Below are 13,526 nucleotides of genomic sequence, written 5' to 3'. Positions count from 1 at the left end.
CGCGGAGGGGGCTGCGAGACCGGGCCGCCCAGAGCCCTCCTCCCGCGGCGGGGCCGCTCGCCCCTCTGCCCCGCCTGCCGCGCTCCGCGGCCGCGGGGGCGGCCCCTCACCGCCGCCCTCGCCTCAGCGCGGAGCGCCGGCTCTCCTCGCGGCAGCGCCTCGGTACCTGCGCGCCGCTCGGCGCCCCGCTGGCCGCGAACGCCGCCTTCCGCTTCTTTTTTATTGCTTTTTTAATATGTTTTTTTTTCTTTTCTTCCTCGAACGTGCGTAAGATGCGCTGTAACCTGCCCGGCTCCGGACGAGCTTCGCTCCTGGCAGCCTTTCTGCGGAGAGGAGCGTGCCGGGTGCTCGCGAGGCGTCAGGGAGGCACCGCTGGAGTCCCGGGCGGCGGCCGCTTAACTTGGGAAACAGAAAAATGGCAGTTTCGACGGCCTTCCACAGACGTAGAGGTCGAGGCCTGAAGCAAAACGCGGTGCGCTCGGATTCGTTTTAAAAGGCGAAAGCGCGCTCCGAAGCCCCCGCGGGCAGAGCGGCTCCGCTCCGCTGCGCGCTCGCAGCGCGGAAGGCGCCGTCACCTCCCCGCGCTCGCGGTGCAAGCTCTGTTCAGCTGAGACCTCCGTTTTTACGGGCTTCGGGTCTGCTCCGGTGTCTTTACTGCTCTCGTCATTGCCTGTTTTACTGGCTGTGAAAGCGACGTGGTTCGCGGCGCGGTTGAATCTGGCGTAAACAAAAAGTTACAGCAAAGATCATCTTGTGAGACGTAAATTTGAGTTAATACTTTAGTCTTTAATGACGTTACAAATCATATAAAATTACTTAAAGTGGAACATTTCAAGCATTTTCAGTTTCTTCAGAGTGTTACAATTAATAATCTCATTGGTTTATCATCACTTTATTGGTTAATATTCCAATTTAGGACATTTTCTTCTTTGCAAAGCTTTGCTTGTTAAAAAAAAAATCCAGTGCATACCAGGTTCCTACTGATGATTCTCAGTACCTATTTTTATGTAGCATCTTTCATTCTGCACGCACACCTTGGGACTTGCAAAACAGCCTGTATAACTAAATCCTCCAAGTGCTTGGTAAGGGAGTCAGCAATAACATTTCTCTTTTCTGAGAGTAGTCAAATGGCCCAGCTAAATGTCAGAGGGAGTAAAGTGTGACTTGGGAGAGGATTTAACAGTCGTCTCTTGTTCCTGCTTTGTTGGCTTGTTTGTTTTTTTTTTTTTAAGGTATTATTATTGCATAAGATTCAACTCAGAATAATAAACATATCTTACAAGCAAAGCTCATAGTCAAGAGAGAAGGTGAAGGGAGGCATCATAAAAGTCAGGTATCCTTCATTCAGATCTAGTGAATTCAAACTTGAGCCCTTTGCACTTGGTTAGATTTGCGGGATTTACGCTAGCGTGCTTGTCGCAGGTTCCTTTGGTACACTAGCATTTTCCCAAAGCGGCTTATGTATGATTCTGAGCAAGTGATGTAGGCATGTGATGCAGGTGTTGCAACGATTCTTGCTGTAGTGGTTGTTTATCCATTTGCCTTTTAAAGCCTTTTTGCCATCAAATAATTTCAAAAACAAGTGAATTATGTTGAGCTTTTTACATGTTAAAGTTGGAAGAGTGTGCAGAAAAGATGAAAAAAATTCTGAGAAGTTACTCTGTTTACAGTGAAACTAGTCAGAACTAATGACTGAAATTTTCCTTATGTTTCAGCTGTTTGGCAGTGATAAGGAAGGGAAGACTTCTGTCAAGCCATTAGTATTCTAGAAAGTGTCCTTTGGTGAAGTGTTTTATTTTCTGAGTGTCTGCAGTACTGTGGTGAGTGAAGCAGTTCTTATGTTAATATACGACTGTCAGTAAAATTATTTGATGTCTTTCCAGAGGAAAAATGAAGAAAGCAAAATGAGTATTAGGTCATTGAATGCTGTAAAAGTAAAATAAGGTTTGCAAAATGAAGGCACACCATTTGAAGGAAGGCAGATCTCCAGAGGAAGATGGAGGGCAAGGTGAGTTGGAAGCATCTAGTAAAATGGGAAAGTATGCAGTAGCATGTAAATTATCAAATAAACTATGAAAAGCTGTTACACTAGTTGCATTAGAAATGGATTGTCCAGTGTAGAAAGATTCATGTTCTCAGGGAGCAATTTCATGTAATGGTCTCCCATCAGTTGTCTGTGGAAAATACAATTTAGACATATGTTTAATCCAAGTGGTTTGGGTGAACACTTCTATTACATTAAAGGAAAACCAGATATTGAGGTGACAATATTGCAAGAATTGTATGACTCTGTAAAGGTTGTTTGGTTTTTAATATCCTCAGCATCGGTTGTGCCAGTGGTGTTCAGCCTGCTGTGTTCAGTCTGGGGCAGGGAAGGCCTTGAGGACCCACGTCTGCAAACCTCATGAGCGTTCTGAGATTATGGAGCCAGGTTCTTCACAGTACTGCCTGGGGGAAGGTAGGAGACAGTGGACATGAATCGAACCAAGGAAGATTGAGACTGGATATAAGGAAAAACTTTTTACCCTGGAGGGCAGTCGGGCAGTGGAAGACATCGTCCAGAGAGACTGTGCTGCCTCCTTCCTTGGAGGTTTTCAAGGCCTGACTGGATCAAGCTCTGAACAACTCGCTCTGATGGTGGCTTTGAGCAGGAGGTTGGACAAGAGACCTCCTGACATCCCTTCCAACCTGAATTATTCCGTCGTTCTATGATTCTACACTCGCAGTGTGGACGCAAAAGTCTGGGATGTGGAAAATATTGTATTTCAAACCTCAGAGTTTGTGAGCATTTTTGCTGTTTGCAACTCTCTCTGTAGCAGGTAGAAAACACGGTGCAGCATGATAGCTGGAATAGCTTTCGTTAGTTTGTGGCTTCCACTGTTCATAGTTTAATGGAAACATTTCTTCTTCCCCTTGCAGCTGCAAAATAACAGTAAATTACTTCAGTCAACTGAGACATGCTGCTTCTGTGTGCTCCTAGGTAAAATATTTATTACCTGTTAAAGCGATTGAAGGCCACCCATTCGTTGCCTTTTAGAAACCAGCATAAAGAGATAAGAAAAGGCAAATAAAGTGCTCCCATTTCACAAGTCTGGAAGTAGAGATCTGTAAGTAAGAAAAGGTGGAAGAAGCTAGGAAATGTTCCTGTTGGTGTGTTTCTATGCTGTGGTACAGTATACTAAAGGGAGATGCATGTATAAGTGACAGCGAGGGAAAAATAACCTGGCAGTGGATTGGAAAGAAGCGGTAAGGTAATTGGTGGTGTCCCAGGTAGGCTGTGACTTGTCTGCCCTAACATTATTAAAATACTCAGTCCTTTCTCCCTTGCTGGCTGTTCCTGTCAAGCAAAGGAAGAGAAATTTCCAATGCAACCCTTTGTGCAGGTTACAGAGCATTTATTAAGCACCCTTCTTGTATCAAATTGATACAAGGGAGGCAGGAAGAAAGGGGCCTGGGACTGTTCTTCTGATCCAACACTGGCTCAGAAGTGATGGTTTTGCTACAATTTAAAATTTAGATTCTTTCAAAATAAAGCAGAGGCAAGCAAGTTACTTGATCTTTGATTAGCAATCGTTAGCAGTGAAGGATGTTCAAAACAATGAATTGGAAAGGAGGGAAATCAGACAATATTACTCAGCACAAAATGTATTTATCACATTTTAGAGGAAGTTCAGGATACAAGAAAACCCTCTGTGTATGCATGTGATACTACTAGTCCAGGGCCATTATTAAAAAAAAAAAAAAACGTACCTTAACAATAAACTCTTGTTTGACAGTGATACCTTCAACTAACAGACATGGCTGGCACAGGTAGACTGACTGATGTGACATTTCGGCAATGCAGTTGCAACTCTGCTAGAGCTGTGGCAATCCAGTGGAAAAGCTCTTTGCTGGATCATAAGATCTGCACAAAGGTATGGTAAAGGCAGGAACTAAGCCCTTCCATCGAGCGCAGTTCACTTTCAGGAGGACAGGTGTTTGAAGTAGGGCTCTCTGTCTGTAGATGTGTTTACTAGACCTGAAGTAATTGGTGATAGAGGGAATCTTTCATATCAAGGCAGAAGTTATTGCACTTTATGCAACATTCAAGTGTTTTGTCAGGCGGAGATCGTGACAATAAATAAGAATTACCTTGGGCATGCTTGCTAGCAGTGTAGTAGGTAATGTTCAGCAGTGATAACCATCCAGAGACTTAGGCTTATCATCTATTTCAGTAGTGGGTCACTTATTCAGGACACCTATTTGTGTATGTGATGAAAACAATTCAATGTGTGTCAGAAACAGTGCAGCGATAATCTAGATTAATTTCCTGCACTGGTAAGTAACGTAGTACTTCAGTAATGTATTTCTCAGAACTTTGAAAATAAAGTGGCTTTATTTTGAGGCTTTCATACAAAATTGAGTGAGAAGGCGAAAACGATGGTGTATTAACTACTCACAGAGGTAGATGTGCATAAATGGGAATTTGTAGCAGAATCCTTGTTATCTGAAGGTCAAAATGCACAAATTAGGGCTTCTTTCTTTGTCAGCTTTCCACCTTTGGAAAAGAAACTTTGCATGAAAGACTTCAGAATTTTCAATATTCAGGTCCCACCGTTTTAAAGTTTTTACTTTAAAAAGGGTCAGTGAAGACCTGGATGTAGCCAGCATTTGGATGATTGATGCTGACCCAAGAGGGAAAGATAAGACTAAAAATAACAGTTCTATGTCCTGAATATGCAAGAAGTAGCAGAGATGGCAGCACATAGTAACGTAGTGGATCTTGCTTAGGAAAGAGCAAAGATTTCTTCTTCCCCTCCAACATATCTTAAAAATGTTGATGTATCTGACCTTAGTACCACCTTTGTCAACTCATGACTGCAATGCACTCAAAGCAGCGTGCAGAATGGCAACAGACTTGGAGCAGTCAGGCATGACATTTTTTACCAGCTTTGACAGGAACAGTATCAGGCCAAATTCTCTAGTGCAAGTAGCTTATAAGAAAGCAAAGGTAGGAGAGAGCAAAAGAAAAAATATTTCAACTCTATACAGGCAATATAGTCTCATAGTTTTGGTAGTTGTACAGACATGAGCTATTCCAATGTAAAAATAAGCCAGACAACCGTACAACTGTGCCTGATGAACAGCAACAGTACAGTGGTATCAGTAACTGTAATCAGTAGTACTTCAGCAATATTTAGTGTTTTTCATTTGGTGTTTTCATAAACCGTATGCTTGTGAAAGTAATCACATCAGCAAATTAGCATCAAAAGTTGAAACTACCTCGCAATCTTGAGGAGTAGCTGCAAGATAACATTGGCTACTTCATAAAATGAGGAATTGTAAGCAGTGATAAAAGGATTTTGCCCATTTGAAAAATGAAATATTGTTCAAAACAGCAAACCTCCAAATTACAGAAATGGCAATACAAACAGAAAAGTTAGTGTGTGAAATTCAGATTCTTAAATGTTTGAAAGGGCATAACCCCAAACTCCCTCAGACTGAACAAAATATATTTACAAAATCTATAGCCATAGGTATGTGCTAGAAAATACAAAATGGTTTCAGAATATTCATACTTTGAGCAGAAAATGTGCGTTTTCCTTAGTTTGTAAAACGTCTGTCAGGTGTATCAACACATTTGGCTAAAATAACAAAACCGGATAATTAGAAGTATCGTTTGTAGAGACATATGCTTAATTTAGACTTCTTGAGTGGGGTAATATGCACTTAATCACTGATATTGATTGTATATGATGTCTAAGCCAATATAGTGGCAAGTGTAGGAATGCAGGGAGAGAAAGAAAGAAATTAGTTAATCAGCTAATTAAAGAGCACATTAAAATATTTTCATTTGGTGAGAACTGAATCTGGGCATTTCCTTTATCCTTTAAATATGCTAATAGAAGAGAATGAATTCCATTTATTCAAAACATATTGGTCAGTCACAAGTAAGACACAGATAATAATTGCTTTTTTCTTGAATCTGCTGCCAAAGAAAATTATAATGAAATAGTTAGAAGCTGCATGTTTGCCCAAAGCAATGATTTTTCCAACAGCATTTACATCAGTTCAAGTACTCTTAACACAGGTGTGAGTTTAGTCTTGCTAGTTTACAGTCTGCTGTAGGTTCTGAAAGTGAAGCCATCTGCCTTGGTCTTTCTTCCTTATCCTTGAGGCTGTACTTTCTGAGTACACTGAACTCTTTGGTATGAATTCTCTAGCGATTTCATCTCTGACAATAGAATATTCATCTTGTCCAGCTTACTTTCATCCCTTGAAATAACATGCTAAACACATTTGACTTCCCTGTGGGACGTCGTGCATTGTGACTTGTTCCATGTAACTAATAGATACTCAGAATTCAGGTTATGGAAGATAAATTTTCAATGGATACCCTTCCATTCCAGAAATCCAGGGCCAGGAGACAAGAACAAAAGAGTGGTAGCTTATTATAAGTAACCTGGAAAAGAACTAAAATGTTGTTTCTTCTGAATACTGTGTCAAATGAGTCTTCTAATGGGAAAGTGCCTAGAACAAAGCACAAACTCTACTCTCTGCTGCAACTAACTGCAGTAAGACTTTAATCAGGTCAACACTTTTGGCCTGGGAGAATTCTTCGCCTTCCCACTGGGCACTTTTCCTTCCCTTTTGAAGGAGATCTGAGTATGTGTGTGTGTGGCAACCCAGCAGACTTTCTCCTGTTCTCTTGTAGCCAGGTGCAATGAAGATTTTAATTCTTTCTTATCTTTTTAAGGAACAAAGTCTCATCATCCCTTAACATGCCTCTCATTAGAGTCATGGTTAGTGTCCAGGCCTCATCTACTGCAGAAGACTGTGCTGGTGCAGTTGCATAGGTACTAACAAAAAGCAAGATCAGGAAGAGAAAATTCCAAGCACGAGTGAGGGATGTGCGTGTCCATTGGCATCCACAAGTAGTTTTCTACTTGTGCTACATGAATGCTAATAAGGAAGGAGCAGGAACCCGGAAAGCACCAGCAGCATGAATCAGTTTCTAGGTGAGGGCTAGGCAGAATAGCAGAAAATCTCCCCCACAAGAAAAGACAGTTGTAGTGAGAATACGGAGTAGGAATTTCTCCACTCCCACTCTTGGACTGAATGACTCAGGCCCACTTTATTTTCCAGAAGGGTGCCAAATTACTAAGTCTAAACTCTGTAGTGTGGGTTGAGAGCAAAGAGAAAAAGTTAGTTGTTTGGTGTTCTCACAAAGAACATTCATCTTCATTTAAGATATTTAGAACAAGTGACCAGTGATATATCTAACCAGTTACAGAATATGCCAGAACCTCTCTGGGGGACTTGGCTCTCCAGCCAGGTTTGTGCGTTGTGCTGCTGGTAACTTTTTTCAGGATTTAACCGAGAGTCTTAATTTCTGTTTTTCCCAGCTCTGTTTTCTGTGCTATGCAGAGGCTTCTGCAGTTCAAGCAATTGTTCCAAAATAATTACAAATGAATTGTGGTAAATCTGCTTTAAAGCCTTAACATTTTTCTGTTAGATTCAGAAAGGATGACATTTTGATATGTTTAGAGAAACACAAGCTATTCCTGCAGTTACCTTTCACGGCAAAAAGGGCTGTAAAAAGGACAGAATCTAGCCCAAGAGTCAAGTTGCCTCTGTTTCTTCTGTAACTCCCTTTTTTACTAGTTTATTTACCTTTTTCATTATAGCAAGTGGAATGGGAGCGAAGAGATTGGTTTTTTAGTTTATGTTTCACCATCTTGCTTCTTCCAGAACTGAAGAATTTTGTGCACACTTTTTTAAAGCCCTAAGTAGTCTCATGGCAGAGAAATGTAGAATGCGTCAGCTCCAGTGCCTATTATAGGTAGTTTGAACAGAAATAGGGACATACCAGAAACATTTTTCCAACTTTATAATTTGTGATTCAGCAAACATGTTTGTAGCATCCTATCCTCTGCAGTAAGGAAGCATGTTTGATTGACACCTGTGGCATGTGGTTTCCTGTAGGGGAAACTGTGTGCACAACATTTTGAAACAGGTTTTTTAAATAGCTCTGTGTACCTTGCAAAGGTAAGCTCAAAGCCTTTTGAAGGATGGGAGATTGTAGCGTTTGGGGGAACAGCTCCGCAGACTGAGATCAACCCACAGTAAAGCAGCATCGTGTGTAGACGAGCTTTTCGTGTGTGACAGAAAATTGCACTGTGCCCTGGAAAACAGATTTAACAACCAGAGTTCTCATCCTAGAGCTTTAGGCAATAATTTAGATACGTGGGTCTAGGCCATGAGATAGCATGACAGTAAGATTAGAAATAGGACAAGGTTTCTAGATAGAAGTGATACCTGCATACAAGACCTCCTTAAGATGTGAAACAGAAGCAGCAAACTTAACTAAGTGTGGATGGAAACACTGAACTTGTCAGTGAATGTATATTGAAGGTGCAACCGGCAGCTGGTTAATTCAGCTATTGGTTGCTGATTAAGTGCGAGTATCTGCTTGTTCACTTTGGTTTCCTGGCTCATGTTTTACGTAATTATGCCATGCCCTCTAGTGGAATTTTTCACATACAGAAAATGGTAGAATATATCTTTTTCTGTGTTTATAGCATCAGCATAGATCTTTTTCAAGGGCACAAATAGGTTTAATTAGTCACATTCATAACTGTAGTTATGTGCAAGAGATGAAATCAAATGCAGAAAGTTCAGTGTTTTTCTGCAATTATTATTACAATCCTACAAGTCGACATGCTGTCCAATACACCAGCCAAGAACACTTTCTCTAAAGTTATTGAAGGTTTGTACTTAGACTGAAAATGCGTGCAACAGGTAAATAAGTGTAAGGATTTCGTGGTCTATATACTTTATCTTTACAAGGACATTTTAAATGTGATGCACGAGTGTATATTTTTTGATAGTAACTCAGCAATAGAAACAGAAAGAAGTATTGTACAAAGAAGAAGGAAAAATGAAGAAAATTCAGGCTATAGGTTAGTCAGCCCTGGCTTAAGCCTCAGTAATAGCATCTAAATAACTATTAATTCTCCCTTTTTAGTTAACATATTCTAAAGGATTTCCCATAGCACCTTGTAACCAAAGCATGTGACCCACATATGATCAAGTATAGGCTAGTTCATACGTGAAGAAATTCAACAGATTATTGTGCCGTATTTGCAGAGGCTGGTTAAACTTCTCAAAACTATGTCTGAGCTACGTGTTTAAATATAATTCAGAAAGGTCTTCTTTAACACATCTGTTCTTTCTATTACTTGAACTTAAGCAGTAACTACAAGAAACTGAAAATGTGGTGTATGCCAGCTACGTTCTCTTTGTTCCAGTGAGTGTGAGGCTTATCAAAGCAGTTCACCCCATTTCTTCATAATCCAGTTCTTTTCTCAGATACCTCCAGAGTTGCTTAACTCAAAGGCAGGCCTATTACCATAGACTGAGTGGGCCTTGGATTTGGAGCACAGACCTGAGCTGTAATTATTTTGGGGTGATAGTGCATACTGCACACACTCACATTTCAGTCAAACATAGTTAAACAGGATTTTGCAGTCGGAGAGTTATTGTACGAGGAGGCAAGAGGGCCCAGCTCAATTTCCATTTGTACTACCTAAGCAAGTCAATCAAGGCTTGTGAATCGGTTCCCACACCTGAAGGTGAAGATAACAATTGTCAGATAATCTTCTAAACATTCTTATAAATTAGAGATCTGTAATGCGCTTTGGTAGGTTCTGGGAGCAGGTATTATATTAGCATAGAGTTCTAAAGAAGAAATTATTTCCCTTTTTGGGTCCTGCTTCCACTCTCATGATTTTCAGGTTATGGGATAGAAGTGAAATCTTGACTTTATGCTGTTACTTATTTTTTAAAGTCTAAAGTTCTGCTATTTGGAATATTTTTGCTTTTCAAATGACCAGCAGAAATGCAGTTAAGAGAAAAATAACCTACAGTTCGATTATTCTCTACAGCCTTGCAGACATCTGGTTCAGATTTGCAGTAAGAAGAGAAAGGGGACGTTAACACAACATTATGAGCACAGGAGATTTGTATGTCCATGCACACACACATGCACACACCGGCTACAGAAGGCTTAAGCTTTGTGGATTCAGTTTAACAAGGCATAACGTCAGTGAGAAATGCCTGTTTGTTATAATGATTTCCATTTATTTAAGTAGTCTACTCCACTTCTCAATATAGCCTGAAAATGAGCAGTGCCTTGGTATTGAATGCCTTCCTACTGTAAATCAAGAAAGACAGTTCAGCACTTATTCTTCCATTTCTCCCCTCTCCCCCAGATGAAATCAGTCAGAATATGGATTTAAAAGTTAACTGCTTGGAAGTGAAATCTCTTCAGACTGAGGGTTTATGCTAGAAATTGTCAAAATTTGTTGTCTTTAAAACAAGCAGGGGAAAAGCTAATAAGTACTTAAGCTATCAAATGAGAGGGAGAAACAGAGTAAGCTACTCTTTCTAGACCAAAAAACCCCCCGATGGATAGTAATGTACAGTCATTTTAAATTTCTGACAGGAGACAATTCCCCACAGTATTTATATCTTATATTTAAAAATAATGACAGTCCTAATGCCTGCTAAGCAAGTAAAAAAAATATTTTGCTTCCATTGTCCTCTTCATGGGCAGTTGAATGGAAAGATCGATGTGTGCTTCAGACTCCCAGTTACTGTGAATTTATTTTTCTTATCTTGATTCTTGCAACATTCTGAGAGCGATTACGGCCAAGCCAGAGTATTTACATTAAACAACTGGTGTGGTCTGTGGAGGCAGCAAGTTTACAAAGCCCTCGCAAGTGGGTTCAGAGGGAGCTGACAGATTACTACAATGATTATCATTGTTACAGTCTCTGTGGGAGTCTGGTTAATCTAATTAACATAACAGTGGGAACCAAATGACAAAAAAAAAAAAAAAAAAAAAAAAAAAAAAAAAAAGAAGAAGAAGAAAGAAAGAAAAGAAAAATCAGAAGCATTGAAGATCCCTTCTATTGCGCAGCCAGTGTGACTGACTGGAAGAGAGAGACATTACGATGAGTGTAGAACAGGAGAATGCTCAAGGGTGGTTAATAGAAAAATCAAGCAGGTTTGGAACTCATAACATTTAACTGAGATTTTTTTCATACAGTATACTGTGTACATACTCCTATTACTAGAGTTTAGGTATTCTAAATTGTCCTCCCTTTGCTGACATCCCTCCCTCAATTGACTAAGCTGGCCAGCTAGCTTTGGTCCTCTGAATTGTACTGACTTTAGAGGTATACAGTGAGCTAAAGCTAGGTTCTAGATTTCTGCCAGGCCCAAACTTGTAAAAACAGGCTATGCTACAATTTGAAGCTGAGTTGAGAGAAATGGTATAAAGGATTTCATCAGAAAGACAAAAATCTGATTGCAAGTTCTTAAAAACATTTCTTAAAAACATCTTGATTAGTTTTGATGTTTTTAAAGCAAATTGACTGTTTCAGCCACAACTTTAAAGGAAAGAGAATATAGTAATTCTATTCAGGTAGTAATTTCTAGGTATCTACATGACTATGGTGCTTAAGTCATATCAACCATCAAAAGAAATTGAGATGTTCTGGAAAGTTTACATTTTCTCAAAGGTCAAAGCTAAAAATTTTTGAAACGCTTTGAAGTTAGTGGAAGCAGGTGGGAGAAAGTTGACGTATTTTTATTTTTTTTCCATTAGTCAAAATATTTGGGAGTTTTTGGTAATAATTTAGCAGTGACAGAAAATACTTTTTTTAGAAAAGTTAAAACAAGCTTGCTTCCAATCCTGAAAACAATTTAAAGAATGCCATTTGGAAGGAATTCCAGGCACTAATAATAAACTAAATGGCAGTGGGAGGAAACTGTCCATAGATACCAAAACATTTACTATCATAAAAGAGCAGGCATTATTGAAAGTTTTGTTAAGATCTTTTTTATTCTTTGCAGAACTGTATACCATGTTTCAGGAATAGATATGCTGAAGTAAATCACACAGTAGGTGGTTTCAGTTCATAAAACTTTGTGGGTTCCTTTTCCCACTATTTTCAGTGGTTTATTTTGTGGAAGCTGAGTGGGTTAGTGTGCATCAGGAGGTCTAGGGCTAGGTATCCACAATACAATTATAAAAATATAACTATATTGTAACATCATAAGTTAGTTAGAGAAACAGAATTTAAAAGTGTATTTTTAGGAACCTTCATCCTGGCATTCAGCACTGGCACAGGAAATCTATAGAAAAATATAGAAATCTCTAGCAAAAATCTGAGTCTAAAGGAGTACAGAGTTCTTGGCAATTCAGCTATACAATAATTCTTTCCCCAAAGCAGCTACAACCAAGTTTTCAATAAACTTTCTTGTGAAAGAATTTACAGTAGTACTGCGTGGCCACTGATCAAAGAATGATCAAACAGGCCAGAAATAACATTTTTTCAAAGATGCCTGAGAAAATGAATGCCCATATCTATGAATTTTTACTGAAAACAGGCATCTACTTCTCATCCTAAACCTACAATGAAAAATATATATTAAAAAAAATATAGGTCAAATACAGTAATCTTTGTAACTTAGAAAAATATGGTAAAGAGAAGTCTTGGAACACTTAATGGGGTTAGGAGGCAGTGTGAAAGACTTGACAAAGTGTAAAAAAGGCAACAAGGAGGAAGGAAATGGAAGAGAAAGTGGCTTGGCTGTCAGCCCATGGGAGGAGGATGTAGAAATGTGGCAATTAAGTGCTAGCCCCATATTGTTTCCTCTTACAGAAGTTCCTAAACTCCTCAGGGTTTGCACTCTGTTTCTTGGCTTTTCTGTGAGTCAGGGTCTGTAGAGTCTGCATCTCTGGATGAAGAAGGGGGCTCATTCTTCACTGACAGTTGGAGAAGATGACCCCTACATGCACCACTTTTTTTATCCCAGAGCTACTGTTTCAGATTGTTATAATCTCAGCTGGATGACCCGAGAGCCTGCCATCAAGAGGAAGAGTACCTGAATAATTTAAGTATCTGAAAATTAGGAAGATAAGGTTTGCTGGGCCGGGAGGGACATTTGTACAGAAAGGGCTTGCCAGAAGAGGAGGATGTTGAGGGCAGATTCTGCCGCCGCATCTAGAAGAACCTTACTTAGGTAAAGGCGCAGCGGGGGGCGCCAGACAGCAAGGAGTAATTTTTTTGAGTCTGCTGACATCTTAACAAAATAGGGAGGGAGCACCTGCTTTGAAGTTTTGACTCGGGGTGTATTTCGTATTTGGACTAGAGTAGGCAGCTGAGCATCCAGGCTTTTGATAGTTACTGTATTCAGTATTCACTATAGCAATCAGGGTGTTTGAGCATCAACCAGAAATCCAATTCCTCTCGTTCACATTGGGAGCTGCAGCCTTTGATCAGTTAAAAGTGGGATTTCTTATCATTCCACTATAGCCAGATCTGCAAGAACAAACTCAATAGGACCTGTGTAGCCTCCTTTACTCCTTTCACTTGCCTATCTTTAAATCCACAGATTCAAACCTCTCTCATGTGTCACTGCTGTGAAGACCTATTGGCAAGAAGACTTTTATGCACTCCTAGTGAAAATGGTCA

At 39.9% G+C, this 13,526-nt stretch overlaps 1 long non-coding RNA gene across 1 annotated transcript; it reads left to right on the top strand.

Annotated features, from left to right (window-relative positions):
* The first annotated feature begins 93 nt into the window (after positions 1 to 93).
* Positions 94 to 3,303, top strand: LOC134143391 (uncharacterized). The gene is made up of 3 exons (XR_009959099.1): positions 94 to 162; positions 273 to 2,008; positions 2,323 to 3,303. It is a non-coding gene; the product is annotated as an uncharacterized LOC134143391 (long non-coding RNA).
* The last annotated feature ends 10,223 nt before the right edge of the window (positions 3,304 to 13,526 follow it).

Source organism: Rhea pennata, chromosome 8 (assembly GCF_028389875.1).
Source record: "Rhea pennata isolate bPtePen1 chromosome 8, bPtePen1.pri, whole genome shotgun sequence".
NCBI classification, from domain to species: Eukaryota; Metazoa; Chordata; class Aves; order Rheiformes; family Rheidae; genus Rhea; species Rhea pennata.
This window is presented reverse-complemented; position numbering and strand designations above follow the sequence as displayed.